The 26475-nt window shown below is 45.7% G+C and overlaps 1 long non-coding RNA gene and 1 other non-coding gene across 2 annotated transcripts; both read left to right on the top strand.

The window, feature by feature from the left end:
- The first annotated feature begins 455 nt into the window (after window positions 1-455).
- LOC134808649 (uncharacterized) lies at window positions 456-26475 on the top strand. The gene is made up of 2 exons (XR_010152015.1): window positions 456-539; window positions 26211-26475. It is a non-coding gene; the product is annotated as an uncharacterized LOC134808649 (long non-coding RNA).
- Window positions 23193-23254, top strand: LOC112206287 (U7 small nuclear RNA). The gene has a single exon (XR_002940521.1). It is a non-coding gene; the product is annotated as a U7 small nuclear RNA (small nuclear RNA).

Here is a 26475-nt window from a genome sequence, read left to right as displayed (position 1 = left end):
AGCTGGAGGCGGGGCTGACGGAGGAGTGTGGGGGGCGTGGCTGGAGGCGGGGACTAAGGGGAGACGCGTGACTGGGATCCTGGGCTTCCGGGCCTGGGCAGCCGGGTGGGCCAGCCAGTAGGAGCGAGGGGGAAGTAGCGAAGGCCCCAGCGGCGGCAGATGGAAGGACCCTCCGAGCGCCAGCTGAGTCATGGGGTGGTGCTAGGCTCTGGAGACGCCGAAGCACACATTCCTGACCCCTGGGAGGGCGATGCGAAGATTCACAAGCAGCAGGGAGTGTTGGGGCTGTGCCGTGCAGCCTGCGCTCTAGGAACCCTGTCGGGGAACTGGTTCTCGGAGAGCAAGTCGAGTCTTCCAGGTAGTGGAAACTACACATTGTTTCCTGTACCGTGACAGCGGAGGAAAAAAGGAGAGGTCTTTGAACTGAGGTGGGGGACTTGGGGGTTTTTCTGAGACGGGCTCTCGCTCTGTCGCTCAGGCTGGCGACGCTGGACCTCAGGCAAAGGACAGTAATCCTTGAGAGACAGGAGACAAACCAGGTGAGTCCTGTGATTACCCCAGTGGCAGTAAAACAATAACAAAAAGATATACCAGATACACCATCATACCATGCTCAAACAAAAGAAAACTGAGTAGACAAATAGATTTTAGGACAAGGAAATTCCAAACAAAATTAATTGCAGGGAAAAGAATATCACTAAGGATGAAGAGGATCGGGTTTCTTTTCCAGAGACAGGGTCTCAGTCTGTCACTTAGGCTGGAATGCCATGGTGCAATCGTAGCTCACTGCAGCCTCCAACTCCTGGGCTCAAGGGATCCTCCTGCCTCAGCCCCCCAAGTAGCTGGGACCACACACGCTCGACCACACTCGACTTTTTTTATTTTGTGTAGAGTTGAAGTCTCACTTTGTTGCCCAGGCTAGTCTCAAACTCCTGGCTTTAAGCAATCCTCCTGACTCAGCCTCCCAAAGTGCTGGGATTACAGATGTGAGCCACCCACATCTGGCCAAGAGAATTATTATTATTATTATTATTATTATTATTATAATAAAGGGGTCAGTTCATCAGTAGGACATAACAACCCTAAACATCTTTGTTCCCATTAACAGAAGCTTAAAATACATGGAGCAAAGACTGACAGAACCACAACTTCCAATTATATTTGGAGATTTCAAATCCTTCTTTTGATAATTGACAGAACAATTAGACAGGAAAATAGTAAGTATATAGAAGACTTAAACACAACCAACTAAATCAAATAGACATTTATAGAAAACTACTGATAACAACAGAATACACATTATTTTCAAGTTTTCACAGAGCACTTATCAAAATAAACCATATTGTAGGCCATAAAAATATTAAGAGGAGTCAAGTCATATAAAACATGTTTTCTATCCACAATGAAATTAAATTAGAAATCAGTATCAGAAATAGGCTGAGGTGAGAGGATCACTTGAGCCCAAGAGTTCCAGACAAGCCTGGGCAAAACAAAGACCTCGGCTTCAAAAAAGAAAAAAACTAGACAGAAAATGAAGTAAAACCAAAGAAGAGAAAGAAGATAAAAGTAAAAATCAATAAAATTAAAAACTAAAAGACATAGAGAAATGAATGAAATCAAAGGGTGTTCTTTGAGAAGATCAATAGTCAGATCAATCAGGAAAAAAGAAAATGACACAAATTGGCCCAGCATGGTGGCTCATGCCTGTAATCCCAACACTTTGGGAGGCCAAGGCAGGCAGATCACCTGAGGTCAGGAGTTTGAGACCAGCCTGGCCAACATGGTGAAACCCCATCTCTACTAAAAATACAAAATTAGCTGGACATGGTGGTGCACACCTGTAATCCCAGCTACTTGGGAAGCTGAGGCAGGAGATTCCCTTGAACCTGGGAGGCAGAGGTTGCAGTGATCCGAGGTCGCACCATTGCACTCCAGACTGGGCAAAAAGAGTGAAACTCCACAAAAAAAAAAAAGAGAGAGAAAGAAAAAGAAAGAGAAAGAAAGAAAGAAAGAGAAAGAAAGAACAGACAGACAAGCAAGCAGGCCAAAAAAAGAAAGAAAAAGAAACAAGGAAGGAAGGAAGGAAAGAGAGAGTGAGAGAAAGAAAGGAGAGAGAGAGAGAGAAAGAAAGAAAGAGAAAGAAAGTAAGAGAGAGAGAGAGGCCGGGCAAGGTGGCTCACGCCTGTAATCCCAGCACTTTCGGAGGCTGAGGTGGGCGGATCACAAGTTCAGGAGTTCGATACCAGCCTGGCCAATATGGTGAAACCCCGTCTCTACTAAAAATACAAAAATTAGCTGGGTGTGGTGGCGTGCGCCTGTAGTCCCAGGTACTCAGGAGGCTGAGGCAGAAGCAGAAGAATCGCTTGAACCCAGGAGGTGGAGGTTGCAGTGAGCCAAGATTGTGTCACTGCACTCCAGCCTGGGTGACAGAGCGAGATTCCATCTCAAAAAAAAAAAAAAAAAAAAGGAACAAAGAAACCCCATCTCTACTAAAAAATAAAAAAATACAAAAATTAGCCGGGCATGGTGGCAAGCACCTGTAGTCCCAGCTATTCGGGAGGCTGAGATAGGAGAATAACTTGAACCTGGGAGTCAGAGATTGCAGTGAGCCGAGATCGCGCCACTGCACTCTAGCCTGGAATGCGAGACTCCATCTCAAAAAAAAAAAAAAAAAAAAAGACACAAATTACCAATACCAAGAATGAGAAAGTTGACATAACTTCACATTCTACATATATTAAAATGAAAATAGAATATACGCCAATGAATTTGAACAATGAGCTATACAAATTCCTTGTGAAATACAAGTTACCAAAGCTCACTTTTAAGATAACACAAAAAGTCCTACATCTATTAAATAAATTGAATTTGTAGTTAAAAACGTTTCCATGGGTTGGGCGTGGTGGCTCACGCCTGTAATCCCAGTGCTTTGGGAGGCCAAGGCAGGCTGATCACCAGAGGTCAGGAGTTCAAGACCAGCCTGACCAACATGGAGAAAACCCGTCTCTACTAAAAATACAAAATTAGCCGGCCGTGGTGGCACACGTCTGTAATCCCAGCTACTTGGGAAGCTGAGGCAGGAGAATCGTTTGAACCCAGGAGGCAGAGGTTGCGGTGAGCGGAGTTAGCACCATTGCACTCAGCCTGGGCAACAAGAGCAAAACTCCATCTCAAAAAAACAAAAACGAAACAAAACCTTTCCATGAAGGAGACCCCAGGCCTGGATGGCTTAACTAAGAAATTCTACCAAACATTTAAGGAAGAAATAATACCAATTCTAAAGAAGTTCTTCCAGAAAATTAACATGGGGAAGGACTTCTCAATTCTTTCTATGAGGCCATTACCCTAATATTAAAACCAGACAAAGACATTACTGAAAAACAAACTACAAAACAAAACACTATAAGCCTATATCTTCCATGAATATAGTTGCAACAATTCTCAACAAAATATTAGCAAATCAAATCAAACAATGTATAAAAAGAGCTATATACCACAACCAGTGGGATTTATCCCAGATATGAAAGGCTTGTTCCACATCAGAAAATCAATGAATGTAATCCATCAAATCAATAGGCTAAAGAAGAAAAATCGCATGATCAATAGATGCAACAAAAAAAAGCATTTAACAAACTCCAACACCCATGCATGATTAAAACTCTCTGTAAACTAACGAATAGGGGGGAACTTACTCAACTGGATAAATAATTTTTACCAAAAAACCCACAGGTAAGATCGTACTTAGGGATAAGAAAGTAGAAGAACGCCTGTAATCCCAGCACTTCAGGGGGCCGAGCTGGCAGATCACCTGAGGTCAGGAGTTCAAGACCAGCCTGACCAACATGGAGAAACCCCATCTCTACTAAAAATACAAAATTAGCTGGGCATGGTGGCGCATGCCTATAATCCCAGCTACTCGGGAGGCTGAGGCAGCAGAATCACTTGAACCTGGGAGCCGAAGGTTGCAGTGAGCTGAGATTGCACCATTGCACTCCAGCCGAAGCAATAAGAGTGAAACTCCATCTCTAAAAAAAAAAAAAAAAAAAAAAATTATATATACATATATATATATATATATACACACACACACACGCATTCATATATATACTTTTTTTTAGAGACAGGGTCTCCCTCTGTTACCCAGGCTGTAGTACAGCGGCACAATCACAGCTCACTGCAGCCTTAAACTCCTGGGCTCAAGCAGTCCTCCTCCCTGAGCCTCCCAAGTAGCTAAGACTATAGGTCCATGCCACCACACTCAGCTAATTTTTAAATTTTTTGTAGAGTCAGGGTCTCACTATGTTGCCTAGGCTGGTCTCAAACTCCTGGTCTCAAGCAGCCTACTGCTTCAGCCTTCCAAAGCACTGGAATTACAGGTATGAACCACAGCACCCAGCCTATATATAAAGATATATACTATATATAGAGATGTAAATATATTTATATATTTCTTTTTATGTATTTATTGAAAATATAGGTTTATATATAATTTTATATGTAAATAAATATAAATATAGTTTACATATATTATGTTTATATGGATATATAAAATTATATAAGCATATACATTTTATATATTTTACATGTATAGTTTATAAATATAAACATAAATTGTACATATATGTTTATAAGTATAAACATATTTTTGTACATATTCTGTATATTTATATATTTAACATATATTCATGTTTATAAATATATATCATATATATGCATCACATTACTTCTGTTCTCCAGAAAACCATGACTAATACAAAGACATACAAAAAACAAGTAGCAAATGTTAGAAGTCCTTCCTTCTTATCTTCAATTACTTTAGGGCTGGGCCCAATGGCTCATGCCTATAATCCCAGCACTTTGGGAGGCTGAGGAAGGTGGATCACTTGGGTCCAGGAGTTAAAGACCAGGCTGGGCAACATGGCAAAACCCTATCTTTACAAAAAATACAAAAATAAGGCAGGCATGGTGGCACATGCCTATAGTCCCAGCTACTTGGGAGACTAAGGCAGAAGGATCATTTGAGCCCAGGATGAGGAGGTTGCAGTGAACTGAGATCACACCACTGCACTCCAGCCTGGGCAACAGAGTGAAGCCCTGTCTCAAAAGAATAAATAAATAAATAAATAAGTAATTACTTTAAGTGTAAGTGGATTAAACTCTCCATTCAAAAGGTAGAGACTGGCAAAATGATTAAAAAAAAAAAACATGATTCAGCTGTATGCTGTCTACAGGAGACCCAGTTTATATCCAAAGACACAAATGGGTTAAAAATAAAGGATGGAAAAAGATATTCTATGCAAATAGTAATTAAAAGAGAGATAAGAGGCGGGGTGCAGTGGCTCACGGCTGTAATCCCTGGGAGGCCAAGGCCGGCGGATCACAAGGTCAGGAGATCAAAACCATCTTGGCTAACACGGTGAAACCCTGTCTCTACTAAAAAATACAAAAAACTAGCTGGGTGTGGTGGCGGGCGCCTGTAGCCCCAGCTACTTGGGAGGCTGAGGCAGGAGAATGGTGTGAACCCGGGAGGCGGAGCTTGCAGTGAGCAGAGATCACACCACTGCCCTCCAGCCTGGGTGACAGAGTGAGACTCCTTCTCAAAAAAAAAGAGAGAGATAAGATGGCTATACTAATATCAAATAAAAACACATCAAGATAAAAACTCTTGGCTGGGTGCAGTGGCTCACGCCTGTAATCTCAGCACTTTGGGAGGCCAAGGCAGGCGGATCACCTGAGGTCAGGAGTTCGAGACCAGCTTGACCAACATGGTGAAACCTCGTCTCTACTAAAAATACAAAAATTAATTGGGCATGATGGCGCACACCTGTAATCCCAGCTACTCATGAGGCTGAGGCAGGAGAATTGCTTGAACCCAGGAGGCAGAGGTTGCAGTGAGCCCGGATCGCGCCACTGCACTCCAGCCTGGGTGACAGAGAGAGACTCGGTCTCAAAAAAAAAAAAAAAAAAGATAAAAACTCTTATAAGAGACAAGGAAGGACATAATATACTGACAAAAGGATCAATTCATCAAGTAGATATAACAATTATAAACATATGCACACCATTCAACAGAGCCCCCCAAATATATGAAGCAAATATTGATAGAATTGAAGGTAGAAATAGATGGTTCTACAATAATAGCTGGAAACTTCAATACACTACTTTTAATAATGGATATAACATTTACACAGAAGATCATTGGGAAATGGAGGACTCGAACAATACTCTGTGTGTGTGTGTGTGTGTGTGTGTATTGTGGTTTTTTTGTTTTTGTTTTTGTTTTTTTGAGATGGAGTTTTGCTCTTGTTGCCCAGGCTGGAGGGCAATGGCGTGATCTCGGCTCACCGCAACCTCCGCCTCCCGGGTTCAAGTGATTCTCCTGCCTCAGCCTCCCGAGTAGCTGGGATTACAGGCATGTACCACCAGGCCCAGCTAATTTTGTATTTTTAGTAGAGACGGGGTTTCTCCATGTTAGTCAGGCTGGTCTTGAACTCCCGACCTCAGGCGATCCACCTGCCTCAGCCTCCCAAAGTGCTGGGATTACAGGCGTGAGCCACTGCAACCGGCCATGTTGTGTTTTTAAGTCAGGATCTTGCTCTGTCCTCCAGACTGGAATGCAGTGGCACAATCACAGCTCACTGCAACCTTGACCTCCTGGGCTCAAGTAATCCTCCTGCCTCAGCCTCCCAAAGTGCTGAGATTATAGATGTGAGCCACCACACCCAGCTAAACAATACTATAGCTCACACCTGTAACCCCAGCACTTTCAGAGGCTGAGGCAGGCAGATCACTTGAGTTCAGGAGTTCAAAACCAGCCTGGCCAACATGGTGAAACTTTGTCTCTACTAAAAATAAAAAAATTAGCCAGGCATGGTGGCGCATGCCTGTAGTCCCAGTTACTTGAGAGGCTGAGGCAGAAGGATTGCTTGAGCCCAGGAGGAAGAGCTTGTAGTGAGCAGAGAGCATGCAACTGCACTCCAGCCTGAGCAAAGGGAGTGAAACCCTGTCTCAAATAAAATAAAATAAAATAAACCATAAACCAACTAGACCTACAAGACGTACATGCAGAGCTCCTCCCAACAACAGAATACACATTCTTCTCAAGTGCACAGGAAACATTCTCCGGGATAGACCATGTGATAGGCCACAAAACAAGTCTCAATAGATTTAAAAAGACTGAAATCGTGCAAACTATCTTCTCTGACCACACTGGAATGAAGTTAAAAATCAATAACAAGAGGAAAACTGGAAAACTCACAAATATGTGGCTGTGAAACAACACACCCTCAAATAGCCAATGACTGAAAGAAGAAATCACAAGGAAAATTAGAGAATACTGCGAGACAAAGGAGAATAAAAACACAATATGCTGAAACTTATGGATGCAGTGAAGGCAGTTCTCAAACAGAAATTTATAGCTGTAAATAGCTACATTTTAAAAAGAAGAAAGATCTCAAATCAATAACTTGACACCTTGAGGGAATAGAAAAAGAACGAACTAAACTCAAAGCTAGATAAAGGAAAAAAATAATAAAGATTAGAGCAGAGATGAATAAAATAGAAAAGAGGAAAAGCAATCGAGAAAATTAACAAAAACAGGAGTTGGTTCTTAAAAAGATAAATAGGCCGGGCCCGGTGGCTCACATCTGTAATGCCAGCACTTTGGGAAGCCGAGGCAGGCAGATCATGAGGTCAGGAGTTCGAGACCAGCCTGACCAATGTGATGAAACCCTGTCTCTACTAAAAATACAAAAATTAGCCAGGCATGGTGACACGCACCTGTAATCCGAGCTACTCAGGAGGCTGAGGCAGGAGAATCTCTTGAACCCGGTAGGTGGAGGTTGCAATGAGCCGAGATCTCGCTATTGCACTCCAGCCTGGGTGACAGAGCAAGACTCCATCTAAAAAAAAAAAAGAGATCATGTCTAGCTATATTGCCCAGGCCAGAGTGCAGTGATATGACCATAGCTTACACAAGCCTTAAACTCCCAGGTTCCAGTGATCCTCCTGCCTCAGCCTCCCAAGTAGCTGGGACTATAGGCATTTGCCACCATGCCCAGCTCTAATCCTTTTCCTGTAAAAGGTCAATAGTAGTTACCCCGCTTTTATTTCTGATTTTAGATATTTGCAACTTCTCCCTGTTTTCTTTGTCAGTCTAGTTAAAGATTTGTCAACTTTGGCCGAGTGCGGTGGCTCATGCCTGTAATCCCAGCATTTTGGGAGGCCGAGGCAGGTGGATCACGAGGTCAGGAAATTGAGACCACCCTGGCTAACACAGTGAAACCCTGTATCTACTAAAAATACAAAAAAATTAGCCAGGCGTGGTGGCGGGCACCTGTAGTCCCAGCTATTTGGGAGGCTGAGGCAGGAGAATGGTGTGAACCCGGGAGGCGGAGCTCACAGTGAGCTGAGATCGCGCCACCTCACTCCAGCCTGGACGACAGAACGAGACTCCATCTCAATAAATAAATAAATAAATAAATAAATAAATAAGTTTTGTCAATTTTATTTATCTTTTTTTTTTGAGATGGAGTCTTGCTGCTCTGTCACCCAGGCTGGAGTGCAGTGGCACAATCTCAGCTCACTGCAACCTCTGCCTCCTGGGTTCAAGCCATTCTCCTGACTCAGCCTGTAATCCCAGCACTTTGGGAATCCGAGGCGGGCTGATCACGAGGTCAGGAGTTCGAGACCGGCCTGGCCAATATGGTGAAACCCCGTCTCTACTAAAAAAATATAAAAATTAGTTGGGCATGGTGGTGCACACCTGTAGTCCCAGCTACTTGGGAGGCTGAAACAGGAGAATCTCTTGAACCTGGGAGGTGGAGGTTGCCGTGAACAGAGATCATGCCACTGCACACTCTAGCCTGGGCAACAGAGTGAGACTTCATCTTAAAAAAAGAAATTTAGGAAGACTTAAATAAGTGAAAGGGTATTCCATGTTAGTGGATTGGAAAACAATATTGTTAAGATAGCAAAACTGCCCAAAGCCATCTACAGATTCAGTGCAGTCACAACTCTAAGTGCCTGCCTGCTTGCTTGTTTTCTTTATCTTTCTTTCTTTCTTTCTTTTCTTTCTTTCTTCCTTCCTTCCTTCCTTCCTTCCATCCATCCTTCCTTCCTTCCTTCCTTTCTTTTTCTTTTTGCAGACATGAAAATGCAATCTTCAAATTCATATGGAATTGCAAAGGGCCCCAAATACAACCTTGAAAAAGAATACAGTTGTAGGATTCATACTTCTCATTTACAAAACTTCATACAATCAAAACTGTAGGTATTGGCATAAGGACAGACATATAGACGTACAGAATGTAATTAAGAATCCAGAAGTAAACTCATACATGTCAACTAATTTTTGACAACGATGCAAAGTTCATCTAATAGAGAAAGAATAGTCTTTTCAACAAATGGTTCTGGGAGAACTGGATGCAAAAGAATGAGTTGGAGCCCTACCCCTCACACCATATACGAAATTAGATTGATTTATTTGCTTATTTATTTAGAGACAAAGTCTTACTCTGTCACCCAGACTGGAATGTAGTAGTGTGATCATAGCTCACTGCAGCCTCAACCTTTGGGCTGAAGTGATCCTCCCACCTCATCCTCCAAAGTAGCTGGGACTACAGGTGCACACCACTATACCTGGCTAGTTTTTTAAATTTTTTGCAGAAATAGGGTGTCACTATGTTGCTTACACTGGTCTCAAACTCCTGGCCTCAAGCAACCCTCCTACCTCATTCTCTCAAAGAGCTGGGATTATAGGTATGAGCCCCTACACCCAGCCAAATTGTATATTTAGATGGTTTAAATGACAAATTTATATTGTAAATTTTTAGCACAATAAAAAAGAAAAAAATGCTTCAATTAAAAAAAAGGAAAAGAGGTCAGGTGCGGTGGCTCATGCCTATAGTCCCAGCATTTTAGGAGACCAAGGCGAGTGGATTGCTTGAGGCCAGGAGTTCAAGACCAACCTGGTCAACATGGCAAAACTCCATCTCTACTAAAAATACAAAAATTAGCCAGGCATGGTGGCGCACATCTGTAGTCCCAGCTACTTGGGAGGCTGAGGCACAAGAATCACTTGAACCTGGGAGACAGAGGTTGAAGTGAGCCAAGATCACGCCACTACACTCTAGCCTCGGCCACGGAGTGAGACTCTGTCTCAAAAAAAACGCCTGTAATCCCAGCACTTTGGGAGGCCGAGGTGGGCGGATCACGAGGTCAGGAGATGGAGACCACGGTGAAACCCCGTCTCTACTAAAAATACAAAAAATTAGCCAGGCACAGTGGCAGGCGCCTGTAGTCCCAGCTACTCGGGAGGCTGAGGCAGGAGAATGGCATGAACTCGGAAGACGGAGCTTGCAGTGAGCCGAGATCGTGCCACTGCACTCCAGCGACAGAGCAAGACTCCGTCTCAAAAAAAAAAAAAAAAGAAAAGAAAAGAAAAGATGAATGAATCTTGAAAATAGTATGCTACACAAAAAGGCCACATAGTGTGTGAATCAATTTACATAAAATGTCCAAATAGGCAGATCTATAGAGACGGAAGCAGATAGTGGCTATATAGGGTTGATGGAGGGAGGGGAGGGATTGGGAAGGGTGCTAGCTAAGGGTTTCAGGTTTCTTTCCAAGGTGATCAAAATGTCCTAAGATCAATTGTGGTGATGGTTGTACCGCTCTTTGAATGACCTAAAACCATTAATTTCAACATTTTAAATAGATGAACTATAGGTATATAAATGATATCTCATTGAAGCTATTTTTTTAATGGGCAAAGGACTTGAATAGACATGTCCTCGAAGAAGATATACAAATGGCCAACCAGCACATAGAGAGAGGCTCAACATCATTAGCTGTCAATGAAAGACAAATCAAAACCATGAGATTCCACTTCACACTCTAGGAGGGCTGCAATAAAAAATACTATAGATAGTACAAAATAATATAGATGTATACATAATAAAGATAACAAGTATTATCAAGAGTGTGGAGAAATTGGAACCCTCACGCTAGTAGGTCTATGGAAAACTGTCAATTTTCATAGGTTAAACATAGTCATATGACTCAGCATGTCCACTCCTGGGCATCTTCCCAAGATAATTGAAAGGATATATCCACACAGAAACCTGTACATGTGTTCATAACAAAGGTACATATGCTGTGTTCATAGCAGCATTATTCATGATAGCCAAAAACCAGAAAGGGCCTAAATATGTATCAACTGAATGGATAAAATGAAATGTGGTGTATTATTACAATGGATTATTATTCAGCCATAAAATGAAGACCTGATACATGCTATAGCATGGATAAACCTTGGAAACAAAGAAATCAGACATGAAAGACCACATATTATAAGATTGCATTTATACATATGAAATATGCTGAACAGGCAAATCCATGGAGACGGAAGACGGTGATTAGGGATTGCCAGGGGCTGGGGGGATGGTTGATAGAGTGTGCAAGACTAATGAAGGTGGCTGCCTACAGCAGGCAGGATGGTGTGGACTGTCTGAGCTTCTCGGTGTGTGCTTTTTCACAGTGTTTACCTTATTGAACCATGTGAAAATATTACCTATTCAAATAAAATATAATACAATCTAAGACTATTAAAGGATGTTATTTTTTTCAGTGCTGAGTGAGATTACAAGTACTTTTGAAAAAATAATTTTATGACTATGTATATTTTCCAAATATCCTATAATAAATGTATAATAGTTTTACGAGCAAGAAAATGTAAAACGTTGAAATATAAAAGGTTCAGTATAAGGATGGGGCCAGGTGCAGTGGATTATAGAATCCTAGCACTTTGAGAAGCCAAGTGGGGAGGATGGCCTGAGGCCAGGAGTTTGAGACCAGCCTGGGCAACACAGTGAGATCCCCGTCTGTACAAAAAAATTTAAAAATTAGGCCAGGTGCAGTGGCTCATGCCTGTAATCCCAGCACTTTGGGAAGCTGAGGTGGGCGGATCACTTGAGGTCAGGAGTTCAAGACCAGCCTGGCCAACATGAGGAAACCCCATCCCTACTAAAAATACAAAAATTAGCCAGGCATGGTGGCACGCACCTGTAATCCCAGCTACTCTGGAGGCTGAGGCAGGAGAATCGCTTGAACCCGGGAGGGGGTGGTTTGCAGTAAGCCAAGATCAAGCTACTGCACTCCAGCCTGGGAGACACAGTGAGACTCTGTCTAAAAAAAAGAAAAAAAAAAAAACCGCCAGGCACGGTGGCCCATGCCTGTAATCCCAACACTTTGGGAGGCTGAGGCGGGTGGATCACAAGGTCAGGAGTTCAAGACCAGCCTGGCCAAGATGATGAAATCCGGCCTCTACTAAAAATACAAAAATTAGCCACGCATGGCCAGGCGCGGTGGCTCACGCCTGTAATCCCAGCACTTTGAGAGGCCAAGGCGGGTGGATCACGAGGTCAGGAGATCGAGACCATCCTGGCTGACACAGTGAAACCCTGTCTCTACTAAAAATACAAAAAATTAGCCGGGCGTGGTGGCGGGTGCCTGTAGTCCCAGCCACTCTGGAGGCTGAGGCAGGAGAATGGCATGAACTCGGGAGGCGGAGCTTGCAGTGAGCCGAGATCACGCCACTGCACTCCAGCCTGGGTGACAGAGCGAGACTCCATCTCAAAAAAAAAAAAAAATTAAACATTAAAAATTAGCTCGGTGTGCTGGTACAGGCCTGTAGTTCAAGCTACTCAGGAGGCTGAGGCAGGAGGATTGCCTGAGCCCAGAATTCAAGGCTGCAGTGACCTATGATCACACCACTGCACTCCAGCCGAGGTGACAGAACAAGACTCTGTCTTTCAAAATAAAAAAAAGTTCAGTATAATTTTTTTTTTCATCAGTGTGGACAGAAACAAAGTTACAAAATGAAAAGTAAAAGTATCTTCATTTCTCATGTTCACATCTTAAAGGTAACTTTCTTTCTTTCTTTCTTTCTTTTTTTTTGAGACGGAGTCTCACTCTGTTGCCCAGGCTGGAGTGCAGTGGCCTGATCTCGGCTTACTGCAAGCTTTGCCTCACAGATTTCAAGCTATTCTCCTGCCTCGGCCTCCCAAGTAGCTGGAATTACAGGTGCTCACCACCATGCCTGGCTAATTTTTTTGTATTTTTAGTAGAGACGGGGTTTCACTGTTAGCCAGGATGGTTTCGATCTCCTGACCTCGTGATCCACCCACCTCAGCCTCCCAAAGTGCTGGGATTACAGGCGCGAGCCACCGCGCCCGGACTTTTTTTTTTTTTTTTGACACAGTCTCACTCTGTCGCCCAGGCTGGAGTGCAGTGGCTGATCTCGGCTTACTGCAAGCTTTGCCTCCCAGATTTCAAGCTATTCTCCTGCCTTGGCCTCCCGAGTAGCTGGGATTACAGGCACCTGCCACCATGCTCGGCTAATTTTTGTATTTTTAGTGTTTCACTATGTTGACCAGGCTGGTCTCTAACTCCTGACCTCAGGTGATCCACCTGCCTTGGCCTCCCAAAGTGCTGTGATTATAGGCATGAGCCACGGTGCCTGGCCTTTAAAGGTAAATTTCTAGGTAGTTTTTTCTGTGTGTGTGTGTCCATACATTTTATATGTATTTGCAAGCATATAGAACTAATTTTTAGGCCAGGTGTGGTGGCTGATGCCTGCAATCCCAGCACTTTGGAAATCCAAGGCTGGTGAATTGCTTGAGGCCAGGAGTTTGAGACCAGCCTGGCCAACATGGTAAAACCCAGCCTCTACTAAAAATACAAAAAATTAGCCGGGCGTGGTAGCATGCGCTTGTAGTCCCAGCTACAAGGGAAGCTGAGGCCTGAGAACCGCTTCAACCCGGGAAGCAGAGGTTGCAGTTAGCCGAGATGGTGCCACTGCACTCCAGCCTGGGTGACAGAGTAAGACTCTGTCTCAAAACAAACAAACAAACAAAAAAACTTATTTTTACATGAATGAACGTGTACTTTATGCATCTTGATTTTTTCTTTTGTTTAACATATATTTTTGTATGTTAATAACATATAGTTCCCCCAAGGCATTAATAAACTCTATTGTATTCTCTAGTAAAGCTTTAATAGTTTTCTCACCAAGCGTCATTTAGACTACTTCTCATTTCTTTTTATTTCAGAAGCCACCGTGAGCTTTTTTTTTTTGAGACAGGGTCTTGCTCTGTCACCCAGACTGGAGTGCAGTGGCATGATCATAGCTCACTATAGCCTTGAACGCCCAGGCTCAAGCCTCAACTTTCCAAATAGCTGTGACTACAGGCCTGCGCCACCACAGCTGGCTAATTTTTAAATTTTTTGTAACGTTGGAGTTTCACTATACTGCTGAGGCTGGTCTTGAACTCCTGGCTTCAAGTGATCCTCCCATCTTGGCCTCCTAAAGTGCTGGGATTACAGACATGAGCCCACGCACCCAGCCAATTATTCTTATTGGTACATGCATATATACACATGTGCCAGCGTCCATTCAGAGGATGGTTTCCTAGTAGAGAGATTGCCTGGTAAACATTATTTTTTAGAAAATAATTTGTGTTTTGTGGCTAGGGCTTGGGCTCACTCACCCAGAGTTGTGCTGCATACGGTTCCCCACTAGGCGTCAGGAGAGCCCTATAAATCTCTAGACAACGCCGTGCATTTCCAGAAAACCTTCAAATGTGTTCACAAGGCTGGTCTGGATTTTTCAAAAAATAATTTTTCTATTGTTCATAGTTCATCTCCACGAACAACCTAATGCTGTGTTTTCTATAAAGTGAAGCTGACATAATCTTTTCCAGTGGTGGTCTTGGTTTGTGCTACTGTTCCTGGCAATGGGCCTCAGGTAAAGGAATAGAAAAGACACAATGCCCAGTTGCTATTTTCCAGATGATAATGAGTAAAACCATGAATGATGTCACTGATGCCAGGGTGCTACCAATGCACGTTTCATGAATGACAACTGCAGAACATTTAGAAGATTCTTTATCACCCTTTTACTAGGTAGTGATCAAATATTTTTCTAAAAGAGTTGACCACAATAGTATACTCAAATCATAAAGTTTCTAGATTTTTCCCAATTGTATCTTCTTGTAAAAAAATGTGATGATTGCTTTGGTACACCAAACTCCTTGTCATAAGCCATCTTTTGAGTACAGTACCACAATCCCAGAAGGCATTATGTGAGAAGGCATTTGAAAGCTGAGAAGGAAATGGTTTGTTAGGAACCTAGTGAGAAGCTCTGTAAGCTAGATTGGATAGAATTAAAGTACCCAGAAATAGAAGTAAGGAGGAGAACATAAGATGTGTATTGAAAAGACTTACTTCAGCAATTTTTTTTTTTTTTTTTTTTTGAGACGGAGTTTTTTGAGACAGAGTTTCGGTCTCGGCTCACTGCAACCTCCGCCTCCTGGGTTCAAATGATTCTCCTGCCTCAGCCTCCCAAGTAGCTGGGATTACAGGCACCCACCACCACGCTCGGCTAATTTTTTGTATTTTTATTAGAGACGGGGTTTCACCATGTTGGCCAGGCTGCTCTCGAACTCCTGACCTCAGGTGATCCACACGCCTCAGCCTCCCAAAGTGCTGGGATTACAGGCGTGAGCCACCACATCTGGCCTTACTTCAGCAATTCTATGTAGGTGTTGAAAAGAGGAAACATACCACAGAAAGTAAAAGGGATGTGCTCCCGTTTTTTCAGAGACAGAGTCTCACTTGTTGGCCAGGCTGCAGTGCAGTGGTGTGATCATAGCTCACCATAACCTGGAACTCCTGGGCTCAAGTGATCCTCCCACCTCAGACTCCTGAGCATCTGGGACAACATGCTCACAGCACCACACCGAGCTAATTGTTCTATTTAAAACAATTTTTTTTTTTTTTTGGCCAGGCACAGTGGCTCACACCTGTAACCCCAGCACTTCGGGAGGCCGAGGTGGGAGGATCGCCTGAGGTCAAGAGATTGAGACCATCCTGGCCAACATGGTGAAACCCTGTCTCTACTTAAAAAATACAAGAATTAGCTGGGCGTGGTAACAGGCACCTATAGTCCCATCTACTCAGGAGGCTGAGGCAGGAGAATTGCTTGAACCCAGGAGGCAGAGGTTGCAGTGAGCTGAGATCACACCTCTGCACTCCAGCCTGGTGACAGAGTGAGACTTCGTCTCAAAAAAAAAATAATAATATTTTTTTTTTTTTTTTTTTTTAGAAATGAGGTCTGGCTATGCTGTCCAAGCTGGTCTCAAACTCCTGGCCTCAAGCTATTCTCTTCCCTCAGCTTCCTGAAGCACTATGATTATAGGGATGAGCCGCCATGCCTGTCCTGCTCTGTTTTAATAATATACTGGTACATCTTGTCCATTTGAGTCTCAAGATGGTTGTGAATTTAGTAAGAGAACATGTCCTTGGATTCCAGCAATATTCTATAAGTTCTTAGAATAGCTAGGTGCTGGCAGGTAGCTAGGCACTAGTAGGTAGCTACTTCTGCAACTTGCTCTGACAACGTGGCAGGTGGAAGTCTCTGTAAATAAGATCTTTACTACCATTGTATTTGAGGATCAGCGAAACATTACAGCCTTAGTTTTGTTATAGTCCTGGGGTAATAGATGAGGCAAATATCCATGACAAATGGGAAAGAAACATCCCCTCAGAATCTTCTTACCTATTGGGAGAATGGTTTTCTCTCTAAGTTAAAACAAACTTTCTGATACAGTAATTTTCAAACTTATTTATTTTTAGCAGCAGTCTTTTGTAAAAATGAAAATTTGACATGGACTTTCAATGTATAGAATCTGAATATATACAAACAAAAAGTAGGACCACTGCTTGAAAAACTCCTCGGTTTACCCCCGAGCTGGTCAATAAGGTCATAGGGCTTCCCGGACACGGCTTGAAACACACTAGACTAGACGGCTCTGTCAGTAATTACACTAGACAGAGCCCCCGCTGCCCCATGGCCAAGCCACTCCCAGTTTACAACCCCCTAGGAGTCACCCTTGACTCACTGAACAAGCAATGTTCAAGTGACTACTGTTTGCCACCACCTGGGTTAGACCCTGGGTACACAGAGATGAAGGAGGCTCAGGTCTCATCCTTGAGGAGCTCAGAGTCCATGCAGAACTACTTTCTAAACTTTAGGGAGCATTGTAATTGCCTGGGCTGCTCATTAATATGTATTATTTCTGGTTTTCACCCCAGAAATGCCCATTCAAAAGGTAAGGGGTGGAGCCTAGAAAGTTGCATCTTTAATATGCATTAACCTAGTGGGAGAAACACAAACATAAACAAGTGCAGTAATGAAGAACCAATGTGCTGGGTGTGAACGGAGGCAGCGGGAGGATTGCAGGATGACGGAGGGGCGTGAGAGGCACCCAGGCGGGCATTAGGAGGCCTGGAGGGCATGCCAGCAGAGGGAGTCCCAAGGGGCAAGTCCCAACTGCCTAGCTGTTAAAGTCTTCCAGAGGAGTGAGCCACAGCCAGGGCTGAAGGGGCCGCACAGTAGGGCTGGTCATACAACAGCAACCTGAGAGGAGCTCGCTCATATCGTGCACTGCCTCGCATCACTGTGCTAAGGACTTCACACTTATTCTCATTTCATTCTCACAAGTCCCACCACATAGTGCTACTAATATTCCCACTTCATGAATGATGTTGACATTTAGCGAGATTAAGTGACTTGCAGAAGGGGAACGAGGACTGGAACCCAGGTTTGTTCCTTTCCAAACCCATGTCTTCAACTATTAAATCCTATTTCATCTTTTTTTTTTTTTTTTTTTTTTTTTTGAGACGGAGTCTCGCTCTGTTGCCAGGCTGGAGTGCAGTGCCGTGGTCTCAGCTCACTGCAACCTCTGCCTCCTGGGTTCAAGCGATTCTCCTGCCTCAGCCTCCCAAGTAGCTGGGATTACAGGCACGTGCCACCACACCCGGCTAATTTTTTTGTATTTTTAGTAGAGATGGGGTTTCACCATGTTGGTCAGGCTGGTCTTGAACTCCTGACCTCGTGATCTGCCTGCCTCGGCTTCCCAAAGTGCTGGGATTATAGGCGTGAGCCACAGTGCCAGACTTTTTTTTTTTTTTTTTTTTTTTTTTGAGACTGAGTCTTGCTCTGTCACCCAGGCTGGAGTGCAATGGCATGATCTCAGCTCACTGCAGTCTCAGCCTCCCAGGTTCAAGCAATTCTCCTGCCTCAGCCTCCCAAGTGGCTGGGACTGCAGACATGCCCCACCATGCCCAGCTAATTTTTGTATTTTTAGTAGAGACAGGGTTTTGCCATATTGGCCAGGCTGGTCTTGAATTCCTGACCTCAGGCAATCCACCCTCCTTGGCCTCCAAAAGTGCTGGGATTACAGGCATGAGCCACTGAGCCCAGCCCCTATTGCCTCTTAAAGGATGTAGACAAGGGAATGGACCAAAACAATCTGTAAGAGGTAAATTCCAGAGGACTTGATGATTGGTTGGCTGTAAGGAGTGAGCAGTCATTCCCTATTCTCCAGCCTGGGGTGCCTGAGTGATGCCACTGACCTGAACAGTGCCTCCTGGAAGAGGAGCGTGCTGAGGAAGGAAGGCTCTGGTAGCTGCCTAGGGAATGGCCTGCAGGTAGCTGGATGTGTGGGAATGAAGGTTGGGTAGAAATCTGATATAGAGATGTTGGTTTGGGAATCAGTGGAAACTGTGAAACTCAATGAGTTCACTCACAGAGAGAGGCCTTGAGTGAGAAGAACAGAAGAATGGAGGAGAAGTAGAGTGTGCAAAGGAGGCAGCGAAAGGGAGTGTCATGGAAGCCAAGGGAGTGGAGTTTCAGCAAGAGTCACCTGAGTTCAACTGACGTAGAGAGGTCCAGAAAGATGAGGGCTGAACAGTATCCACTGGATTGGCACATTTGATGGTTGACGACCTTAAGGAGACAAGTTTCAGGAGCCCATTACAGCACGTCGCAGAAGAACTAAGTAGGAACAACAGCAAGCTGGAGAGAGCAAGCATGGACCATTCTTTTGAATGGCTTGAATGAGAAGTGAGGGCAAAAATTGCAGGACATGACAGGGAGTGGAGCAGCCTGGAAGACAGACTCCCAGTGCTTCTCTGCACGGGTTGGCATTTGCCACCATAAACTGCTAGGATGGCGAGAGTAATCCATCCTTTGCCTTGTGAAAATGGGCTTTTGCAACCAGGCAGATGACTGTGGTTCTCAAGCCAAAGAAATGGAGAAGAGGCATCGCAGCAAGGGACGAATTTTTCTTCAGAATTCTCCATTTCCTGGAAGTCTTCATTCCTAATTCCCACACCTGCTGGTGACAAGACACAGTCCTGATGTCCCTGCCTGAGAGGCTCAGCCGAGGACCTCAGGAACAGCTGCATCCTGGTGTCCTTCCGCCAGCCAACAGGTGGCCACCTGCCCTTCTGGGTGGCATCTTTCCAGTTCTACAGAAACTATAAAACTGCAACAACAACAAAGGGACTGCTGGGCGTCGCTGAGTCAGACCCGTGTGTCACCTGGCCGCCCGCACCCCCATGCCTGCCTGCGAGGGCCTTTCTGGGCTGCTGTCCAGAGCGCATGTGCCGCCCTGCTGCGACCTCTCCGCAAGGGCTGCAGGGTGGGCCAGGTGCGTCTCTGCTGGAGCGCTCTTCTAAAAAAGGGCATGGCTCCACTTACTATTTACTTAAAAACAATGCATCTTTTTCTGTTGGAGTGGTGGGCGATTGGGGATTGCTCCTTTGTTTCCCACAAACAGAAGCAAGGGCCGAGAGGGGGAGTTCTCTTTCTTTTTTCTTTTTTTTTTTTTTTTTGAGACGGAGTCTCGCTCTGCTGCCCAGGCTGCAGTGCAGTGGCGTGATCTCTGCTCACTGCAAGCTCCGCCTCCCGGGTTCACGCCATTCTCCTGCCTCAGCCTCCCGAGTAGCTGGGACTACAGGCGCCCACCACCACGCCCGGCTAATTTTTTGTATTTTTAGTAGAGATGGGGTTTCTCCATGTTAGCCAGGATGGTCTCGATCTCCTGACCTCGTGATCCACCTGCCTCGGCCTCCCAAAGTGCTGGGATTACAGGCGTGAGCCACCGCGCCCAGCCTCTTTATTATTTATTTTATTTTTTTTAAGTCAAAAAGACTTGGCCATATTTATAATCAAGGGTGGGATGCAGGGTGGAAGAAACCGAAATTTGAGTAGAGAAGACTTGCAGAGCAGATTCCCCCGCCACCCCGGGCCCCGCGGAGAGTTGGGGAGGTAGGCGTCATCTGAGGACAGAGGGCAGTGTGGGGAGCTTGGTCTGGGTCCAGATCGTGACAGCATCTCCTGCAGATGGGATATTTGCCCTGTGTCTGACACTGTGTCAGTACTCACTACCACCTGTGGGCCGTCCAAGGCCATCAATGAGGGGTGATCCAGTGTGGGCCCCAGCAGCCGCACTCCAGAGCCTGTGCCCTTAACCAGCACAAACCAACATACAGCTCCACCGTATCTAACCAAAGGGCCCAAAGACAATAGAGATCACACTTCTTGGATTAATTTTCTCTACGTGGCAAGCAGCAAAGTCATCAACCCAGAGAGAGAGGGAACGCGAACTGACAAGGAGGTGCGGGGAGCATGGTCCGGGTTGGGGGAGGGTGATGACCAAGGATGAATGTATTACCCTTAGGGACCTGGATAAAACAAGATACCTGGAATGTCTTCTTTGACAATCGGTAAGATCCTGCCCTTTCTCCAGTAGCACAGAGTCATTTGGGCTCCTACCAGAGAGGGCCGACTGCAGCACGGAGGGACAGAATGGAGGGACCGGAGGCGGGAGCAGCTCAGATTAGCCCTGATGAGGTGCAGGACAGGTAGGACGGGCAGGACAGGAGGGCCGGGAGTAGGAGCTAATGGAGTGTTTGGGGGCTGGGGGTGGCTATGAGGTTGAAGAGCAGGTGCCACCTGAGTGAGGTGGCAAAGAGGGAAGGACTGGAGACTGTGCTCAGAGGATGGGGGACCAGTGAGGGCTTAAAGATACATATACATTCAGATGGGATTCAACAATGCAGCCATTTATAATAAAAAACCACGACCGAGGCTAAGGAGGGTCGCTGGTGGGCTGAGTTGCTCTAGACTGAATGTTTGTGTTCCCCAATTTCATATGTCGAAGCCTAATTCCCAGTGTGGTGGTATTGGGAGGTGGGGCATTTAGGAGGGGATCAGGTCGTGAGGGTGGAGCCTTATGAACAGGATGACTGCCCTTATAAAAGGGACCCCAGGGAGCTCCCTAACCCCTTCTGCCACGTGAGAACGCAGCAAGAAAACACCATCTAAGAACCAGGAAGCCGGCCCTCACCAAACACCAAATCCACCAGGGACTTGATCTCCCCCACCTCCAGCACTCTGAGAAATGATTGATGTTTAAACACATTTATGCCTGAAGTTGCAATTTTTTGAATTTTTGCTATCAGACCTTGGCAATAACTTTGAGCAGTAGGATATAAATAGCTCCCACATGCTTAGCGTTCCGATAATGGAACACTAGGCATAAATGGGTTTAAGCTGCCCAGTTTGCGGGATTTTGTTGTGGCAGCCAGGGCAGCCTATGAGGGAGTGGCTATGTCCTTGAGAACTGTTTCTTTACTCTCTCTTTCTTTCTTCCTTCCTTCCTTTCTTTCTTCTCTTTTCTCTTTCTTCTTTCTTTTTTTCTTTCTTTCTTGCTTTTTTAAAATTTCTTTCTCTCCTTCTTTCTTCTTTCTTTCTTTCTTTCTTTTTTTTTGTTTTTGATGGACTCTCACTCTGTCACCCAGATTGGAGTGCACTAGGGCGATCTTGGCTCACTGCAACCTCTGACTCTTGGGTTCAAGTGATTCTCCTGCCTCAGCCTCCCAAGTAGCTGGGATTACAGGTGCCTGCCACCACTCCTGGCTAAATTTTTGTATTTTTAGTAGAGATGGGGTTTCACCATGTTGCCCAGGTTGGTCTCAAACTCCCGGCCCCAGGTAATCCGCCCACCTCAGCCTCCCAAAGTGCTGGGATTACAGGCATAAGCCATCATGCCTGGCTTTACGTTTTCTTTCTTGCTGGTGATTTTTACCCTCCTGCTGGCATTGAGATGGCCACACCAGTTCCAGAAGCTAAACAATGGAGAAGACTTGCTCTTTGGACCAAGGGTCTTTTTCCTGGCAGCCTCTCAGCAGTCACCCTCATGTCTCCCAGGCCTGTGCTGGGTCACATGAAGGCACCTAAGTGAACCTCAGACCCTCAGACCACTAGGCAGCCTTGCAGCAAGCGGGGCGGCTTCCCTGAGGCACTGAGTTTGAGGTAGGTACACCACAAAGTCAAGGTTCTGTTAGGGAGGAAGAAGGTCCTTATAGTGGGATACTGGCGTTTGAGATTTTTGAGGTGAAAGAGTTCAAAATGTGAGCAAGAGGCCAGGCACAGTGGCTCACGCCTGTAATTCCAGCACTTTGGGAGGCCAAGGCGAGCAGATCACCTGAGGTCAGGAGTTCAAGACCATCCTGGCCAACATGGTGAAACTCCATCTCTACTAAAAATATAAAAATTAGCTGTGCGTGGTGGTGGGCACCTATAATCCCGGCTACTCGGGAGGCTGAGGCAGAGAATCACTTGAACCTGGGAGGTGGAGGTTGCAGTGAGCCAAGATCTTGCCACTGCACTCCAGCCTGGGTGACAGAATGAGGCTCCACCTCAAAAAAAAAAAAAAAAAAAAAAAGACAGGAAGGCCCAGGGACCACAGGCCTCTGGGTGGGTCATCCATGGGGATATTGACATCACCCAGAATTATGGCACAAGGTGGCTGGGGCATGGAGAGGGACACAGCAAGCCAACCTGCCAGACCCCATAAGTGGAGGGGTGCTGGAGAGGAGCAGGTGACAGACAAAGAGGAAAGGGGGGTGGGGTGTGCTTCTTTTCCTTCTCCCTGAACCCCGTTGACTATAAGCACCTACTGCTTCGTCCTACTGCTCTGGGCAGGTGCCCATGTCTTTCCTATCTAGAGCAACAGCTTCTTGCCTGGCCTCCCTGCCTACCCATGCTCCCTCCACTCCCTGGTTTCCAAACTTCACTGCATTCCGGAATCCTCAGGGAGCTTCTCAAAACCTAATGCCCAGGCCACACTGTAGTCCAGTTGAAGGAAAGTCCCTACGGCTGCTTCCAAGCTTCAGCGCTTGCCAGAACTCCTCGAGTTATCCATTATCATGCAGCCCAGGTTGGAACGACACCGCTGCCTGTCCCCACACTGCCCATTCTCTTCTCAAAAGCCAGGTGGAAGTGGTACAGTTCTTTTAGAATTTGTCTAGCAGGTCTTCTTGTTTTTACTGGAAAATCCTCCAAAGGAAAAAACAATAAAAAGGCAGTAGGAGCAGGTCATTCCCATTCATTCAAAAAACAGTTGTCTGGCTAGCACCGTGGCTCTCACCTGTAGTCCCAGCACTTTGGGAGGCCAAGGCAGGAGAACTGCTTGAGCCCAGGAGTTCAAGACCAGCCTGGGCAACATAGCGAGACCCTGTCTCTACACTATATTTTGTTTTTATTAGCTGGGCATAGTGCCTGTGGTCCCAGCTACTTGGGAGGCTGAGAAGGGAGGATCACTTGAGGCCTGGAGGTTGAGGCTGCAGTGAGCTATGATCACACCACTGCACTCCAGCCTGGGTGACAGAGTGAGTGAGACCCTGTCTCTTTTTTTTTTTTTTTTTTTTGAGACAGAGTCTTGCTCTGTCGCCCAGGCTGGAGTGCAGTGGCATAATCTCGGCTCACTGCAACCTCCGCCTCCTGGGTTCAAGCAATTCTCGTGCCTCAGTCTCCCAAGTAGCTGAGATTACAGGCACGCACCACCACACCCAACTAATTTTTGTATTTTTAGTAGGAGACGGGGTTTCACCATGTTGGCCAGGCTGGTCTCGAACTCCTGACCTCAAGTGATTCCCCCCTCCTAGGCCTCCCAAAGTGCTGGGATTATAGGCATGAGCCACCACACCCGGCTGACCCTGCCTCTTAAAGAGAGAAAAAAGGCCAGGCACGGTGGCTCACGCCTGTAATGCCAGGCCGAGGAGGGCGGATCACGAGGTCAGGAGTTCAAGACCAGCCTAGCCAATATGGTGAAACCCATCTCTACTAAAAATACAAAAATGAGCCTGGTGTGGTGGTGTGTGCCTGTAATCCCAGCTACTCGGGAGGCTGAGGCAAGAGAATCGCTTGAACCCTGGAGGCGGAGGTTGCAGTGACACGAGATCACGCCATTGCACTCCAGCCTGGGCAACAGAGTGAGACTCCATCTTAAAAAAAAAAAAAAAGAAAGAAAGAAAAAAGAAAAAAAAAGTTGTCAAGTCCCTAATATTTTCCAGGTACTGGGAATACAAAGATAATAAATACATGAGGGTCCCCCACAACAAAGTCAAACAAAGACACTTCCTCAGGGGACATAAGTATACACAGCACTGTGATAGGTGCTATGGCAGAGGACAGCTCCACGGCATCCAGTAGTCACCTCTAAACCCAAGGTGGGGAGGGGGCTAGAAGCCTTCCCAGAAAGGAGGCCCTTTCCGGCTTCGCCGTCTTCATCTCCACTTGACTTTGGCCTCCCAGAGACGGCCAAGCCTACCTCCTGGACCTAGCTTGAGTTAAACGGTTTTGCCTCACAAATCTCAAATTCTAAAACCTATCTGAGCTCACCATGAATTATAAAGCCTTTTGTAATTCATGTGACAACTTGTGCCATGAGCTGTGCCTCCCGTCTCCCTTACTGGACTCAATTCTTGCCATTTGCCATGGGACCCTACAGTCCAGCCTCCGGCTTCTGGGCCTTGTGTATTCTGCTCTCCTCCCAGGAGGATGCCTCCAGGACCAGCACAGAGCAGGGCTCTCTGGGTGGAGGAAACTGAACCAGTTCCTGGCATGAAGAAGGTGAGGGCATGTGCAGGAATCACCATAGCTCAGGTAGGCTGAGGCCAGTGCCCCTAGGACGGGGAGGGGTCTCCTTTAGTGTCAGCGTCTCCCGGAGAGCTGGTCAAACCACGAGTTCCCGGGCCCCACCCCAGAGATGCTGCATCCTGGGTGTGAGGCAGGGCCTGAGAGTTTACCTTTCCAACACACTCCTGCGTGATGCAGCTGGCTCTGGACCATGGGAGGTGACACGGAGTGAGGAACAGGGAGAGACAAGAATAGAATGTGGACTTAAAAAAAGATGTATCTGTCAGCATAGGACTTTAAGATGAACTTTATTTATTTGTCGTGTACCTACTATGCTTCTGACTCTGGAAACAGCAAGAAGAAAAATAACATAGTTCTTGATCTCAGAATAATTTTAGGTCTGGTGCCGTGGCTCATAACTGTAATTCCATATAATGACAGCACTTTTGGAGGCTGAGGTAGGAGGATTGTTTGAAGCCAGGAATTTGAGACCAGCCTGAGCAACTAAGCAAGACCCTGTCTCTACAAAAAAAGAAGGAGGAGGAGGAAGAGGAGGAGCAGGAGGAGGAAGAGGAGGAGGAGAAAAAGAAGAAAGAAGAAGAAAAAGAAAGAAGAAAGAAAAAAGAGTCAGGCGTGGTGGCACACCCCTGTAGTCCCAGCTACTCAGGACAAGAGGCTGAAGCGGGGAGGATCCTTTGAGCCCAGGAGTTCAAGGCTGCGGTGAGCTATGATCACACCACTTCACTTCTGGCCTGCCTGGACCACAGAGAGAGACATAATTTTTTAAAAAAAGAGAAATTTTTTTAGCCCAGTGGGAGAAGCAGAGAAATACGCAGATGATTTTAACACACTGTGGTGAGTCTGAGGGAGGTGCATCCGGGTGGATGTGTAACTGCAGAGGGGAAGCTGCAGAGGAGTGACCACATCTGCCCCAGGGCTTGGATGCCCAGTGGAATTCCGATAGCAGGGTGTGAAGTAGATTTGAGGGTGAGGCTGGATGCTGTGGCTCACGCCTGTAATCCCAGCACTTTGGGAGGCCAACGCTGGTGGATCACCTGAGGTCAGGAGTTCAAGACCAGCCTGGCCAACATGAAATACTAAAAATACAAAAATTAGCCGGGCATGGTGGCTGGTGGTGGGTGCCTGTAATCCCATCTACTTGGGAGGCTGAGGCAGGAGAATTTCTTGAACCTGGGAGGCGGAGGTTGCAGTGAGTTGAGATCGCATCACTACACTCCAGCCTGGGCAACAAGAGCGAGACTCTATCTCAAAAAAAAAAAAAAGATTTGAAGGTGAGGGTGGCAGGGGATGAGGCAGAGAACATTGAGACTGTGTTGTAATAGTCCAGGGATTGAAGTCTGTTCTCATTTCATTACAGTTTTCCATCTGTCCAGCTCCACCACTAAATAGTGTCTTTATTCCGAGGAGCTACTTGATTTGGGACTCAGTCTTCCTACAAGGCAAAAAGAGAAGACCTGGATGCTCCACGTGGTCCAGACATGGAGCAAGTAAACCGAGCTCTCACCACACCGCACAGTCTCCTCAGCCTCCTGCTCAATGTGCTTTCATTGGAAATGCTTATTGTAAATGATGACACTTTTTTAAAACCAAAATTCAATTAAATTCAATACATATTTATTGGG

This window comes from Pan troglodytes, chromosome 17 (genome assembly GCF_028858775.2).
Source record: "Pan troglodytes isolate AG18354 chromosome 17, NHGRI_mPanTro3-v2.0_pri, whole genome shotgun sequence".
In the NCBI taxonomy this organism is placed as follows: Eukaryota; Metazoa; Chordata; class Mammalia; order Primates; family Hominidae; genus Pan; species Pan troglodytes.
Note: the sequence above shows the minus strand (reverse complement) of the source record. Positions and strands in the feature narration are given on the sequence as shown.